Source organism: Aegilops tauschii, chromosome 6 (assembly GCF_002575655.3).
Source record: "Aegilops tauschii subsp. strangulata cultivar AL8/78 chromosome 6, Aet v6.0, whole genome shotgun sequence".
In the NCBI taxonomy this organism is placed as follows: Eukaryota; Viridiplantae; Streptophyta; class Magnoliopsida; order Poales; family Poaceae; genus Aegilops; species Aegilops tauschii.
Genome location: NC_053040.3, coordinates 370,711,886 through 370,716,037, shown reverse-complemented (window position 1 = coordinate 370,716,037; position 4,152 = coordinate 370,711,886). Strand labels below are relative to the sequence as shown.

The 4,152-nt window shown below is 49.7% G+C and overlaps 1 long non-coding RNA gene across 1 annotated transcript; it reads left to right on the top strand.

Moving 5' to 3' along the window:
* The first annotated feature begins 1,185 nt into the window (after window positions 1-1,185).
* LOC120965878 (uncharacterized) lies at window positions 1,186-3,874 on the top strand. Its single transcript, XR_012187929.1, has 3 exons — window positions 1,186-1,950; window positions 2,059-2,139; window positions 3,615-3,874. It is a non-coding gene; the product is annotated as an uncharacterized lncRNA (long non-coding RNA).
* Window positions 3,875-4,152: the final 278 nt, after the last annotated feature.

The window sequence follows — 4,152 nt, the reverse complement described above, 5'->3', positions numbered from 1 at the left end:
CAAATAAGTTGCAATTTTGCATGATCCCTCATATCATCATATCATAGCCCTCCACCAAAGTAGAGATCATGTCATTCCTCCATGTGAGCTCATCTTCAATTCTTTGATTCTGCCCAAAATTTCAGTTTGTGAAGCAAGTATATTTTATCTTGCTCCATTATGGCTGCGAATTTTTCTAGGCCTTATATTATCCATATAACATACCTCCACCCATTTTGGGCATGTTTCATCAAGCCATTATTCCTCTAGAATTTTTGCAAGTTTCTGTCCAGAGGAGATGTTTGTGAAGCAAGTACCAGTTTGGCTTGGCCAATTGGTATGAGACTTTTTGAGCATCTTCATAGGATCAAATGACTCTTCCTTGCCCAAGTTGAGCTCAATTTGACACTCCATCTGAGTGCACCTTCCTGATCAAGTTTCTGGACCATTTTGGTCAGTTGCAAAGCAACTATGATTTATCTTTGTCCAAACCTTCTCAAAGTTACTAGGATGAAAGTTCTTCTTACCCTAAACCTCGCAGACAAACTCTATGGCTCCAAAACCCTTCCTGTTGATCACTAGTGCTGACCCAAGTTTACTGCAGTAAACTTCAGAGACTGCTTACCGTTTAACCAGATCACTTTTAACCGAGCTACCACCGTAGATGAGACCTATCCTAGAAGAACTTACCACTAGACAACATGTTCAAGCCCGTCCCCCCCACTACATGCCAGTGCACGCGGTGACCGCGTTAATGGCATTGCTATGCACGCGCTCTGTGTGCAGTGGCCGCGTCCAGTGGTTGTTTGTGCTTTGGCCCCTCTTCCTTTCGTCGGTTTCGCGCGCGTGAGCGTGTCCAGAAGTTGGCCCGCGTCATCGCCGATCACCTGGACGCCTCTCCCCCTCCGTTCGCTTCCTCACCGACGCTCACCGATGCTAGCCGCTGAACGCCCACGAGAGCACAGTGGCGTTTTGGCTCGGATCGTCGCCGTCTTCTTCCTCCCTGCGCTCCCTTGGCTTTCTCCTCCCCGTGAGCTCTCCACTGTGTCTCCCTCGTCGCCTGCCTCCGAGTTCATGCGAGTGGGCACGCGTCCGCGGCACCGGCCACGCATCCGCGGCGATGCCAGCTCGGCCTCCTCGCCCCACGACTATATAAGGCCACCCCGAGACCCCCTGAGCTCACCAGCCTCCTCTACTCCCTCCTAGCTACCTCCCCGACCAGTCAACCGAGCTCCAGAGTCCCTCATTCCTCCTCCATGGCCGCCATGTCCGCCTCGGGTTCGGCCTAAATTGGCTCAAGCCCGACCTTCTCCCTCCACTCTACCACCACCAGAGGATTCCCCGTAGTCCGGCGCCCCTCCCGCACCCCTCAGTTCGGCGCCGGAGTGCTCGTAGCCGCGAGTTCCCTAGTCCGGCCGCCGTCATGGGTTCTCTGCCACCACGCGGTGCTACGGCCACACCCCTCCCCGGCGCCTGCTTCTGCTCCAGGCGGGAGCAGCTCGTCTTCCCGATCTCGCCGGTGTGCTGGGCCTCGCCGGAGACGTCCCAGGTCGCCGGAACGGGCGCCGGCAGCCGCGGTCGTCCTCTGCCTTCGCGGGCGAGCGGGAGGTAGGGGAAGGAGACGAGGCCAGGCGGGCCCCCTCCTTTCCCCGACCCCACCTGGCAGCCACTCCGGCGCTGACCCGGCCCTATCCACATGGATAAGTGGCGGGCCCCGCCTGTAAGTCCCCGCGTTGACCCGAACTGTTGAGGTGGATAAGTGAAAACGTATTCTGACGAATACGTTTTCCTCCACCGAAAGCGCATTCTGTTTCTTCTTCAGCCCAGATTACGTTTTTAGTTCAGTGAAAGCGTATTTCTCTAATTGCGCTTTCTGTTTTTCTGACCAGGCCTTGTTTGAAAATATTTTCATTACAGATAGGCCCCTGGCAGAAAAACCTTAATATCTTTTTGCCGGTAGCTCCAAATCAGGTGATTCCAAAGCCCACGTCTTCGTTTCATCGAGCCCGTTCTGATGGAACCATTTTCACCATGTTTTGACATTCTGAAAATGACCATTTTGCCCTTGCGCTTAACCAGCCCCCTTCGAGAGAGAACGTTTTCCGGCGATTCGTTCCGCGAGCTTCTCACATTTTCTCCCGGTGATTTCTTCCACCCCAGGCAAGCCACACCCTCCATTTGCATCACTGTAATGCAGTGACATGGTTTAATCTACTTGAACTTGTTTAAAATATTGCTTTAGCTACATGACTTTGTGCATGGCATTTTCTCGGAGTATTATTTTGATCTTGTTGTTGCCATGCTATTGTTTGGATTACTAGGAGTTATGCTTGCAGTTGATGAGTATCATGTTGTCATTGGAGTATTAGTGGTTGGTATTATGATTATTTCCATGATGGTATCTGTTATTATATTTTGGAGTATTACTTTGGATATCATGCTGCCTTTGGATTATTAGTGGTTAGTATGATTATTTTCATGATGCTAGTTGATGTTCTGTTGCTTGGAGTATTATTTTCGGAGATGATGTTTACATGTGGATCTTAGCCGAATAGCTTTATTCTTGTTGTTGGAGTAGTAGGATTATTGTTTTCGGATTCATCATGACAGTAGTGTTGTGCTACCCTTGGAGTATTTTGAGATGATGAGATTATGCTTGGATTATTTGTTGGATATTGCTATGACTTGGATTATAGGTTGATAGATGATATCGGAGTATCAGTCATTACTACTATATTTTGGGGTTAAATTCCGTCATTAAGTTGGTCAGGTGCCACCGAACAGGGCTTTTTCCAGTGCAACCACATTTGCCTTTTATGGGAAGGCCCTAATGCGGTCTATTGTCGTGCCTCTCATCGGTGCCTCCAACTAGGGAAGGTTATGGGCATGCTTACCCTGGCCCGGTAAGCAGACATAACCTTGTGTGCCCGTTGTTGTTGTTATGGATCCGGTCCCCGTGAGGGACGTTTTGGCCACGACGGTGGTCGTTGTGTCTTTGGTAGACACGGGGCCACCCAGGACTAGCCCAGTTGGGAGTGGGTCGGAGTGGCCGGGAGAGTGTCATGGCAGTAGATCGGTTTTGTCGAAACGCCGTTCGTCCACTCGAATGGGAGTGCGAGGCCATGGGTTCCGTGGTGTGGGTACAGTGCGCTACCTCTGCAGAGTGTATTTAAATCTATCGATAGCCACGTCCTCGGTCATGGGCATGGGTTCGTACTAGGTCACACCGTTCGATCAACACTCACATGACGGAATGACTTATAGGTGATATATATATATATATGTTTATATTTTGAGCAGTACAGATTGGCAGGATGTCGATGATAATGTTGAGGCCAAGTGTTGGTCATGGTTGTGATCGCCGGAAAGATCACCGTTTGGTTTTGATCACGAGGTGATCGAGATGGTATATTGCTTGGCCGGTTAGCCAAGAGAGATATGGTTATGGAGATCTGAGATGGTGATTTATTAGTATTGTAGTAGGTTGATATCATGCTTAGTAGTTGCTGTCGTATCATGGTAGATGTTAAATTTAATTAACCTGCTTAATGCTATGTTATTGTCTTGCCTTGATGTTTATGGTTGTTGTGAGCTTGCAAGTACATTCAATGTACTGACCTGGCGTGTCATGCCAGATTGCAGGTGATGCCTTGATTGCTTGTCGAGGTTGCCGTGCGTGCGAGCTAGATCGTGTCCCAGCCAGAGTCCCTACGGAGTGGAGTTCACCACCTTCATCGTTATTCCGCTGCTAGAAGTTTTCCGCTGCTACTAGTTGTTCCGCTGCTAGCATAGAGCAAGTGTAGTATCGCAGGCGTAGTGTCGCCATGCTGATGTGATCATTGTAACATCAGACCCGTGTAATTATTATTCTTGTAATAAGAGCTGATTTTTTCTATGTCAAGCAGTGCCGTATTCCAGAGACTTCTCCTCGATCTCTGGGCTGGAATACGAGGCGTTCCGGTTTCTCTGAGCCAGGGTGCCACACATAACAGGCGTATTAGGACCTGGAACGACGGCTATGGATGCCCATTTTGCAACCACAAGATTCATGACGCGTATCTAAGTGTTCTTGCGCATGCAAGAGGACGGGCTGTTGGCTCCTTCAAGTAGAAGTATTCTCGCAGGGTGGCTCACGGCGCGTACGCTGAGTACCTGGAGAAGCTTCAGGATCGT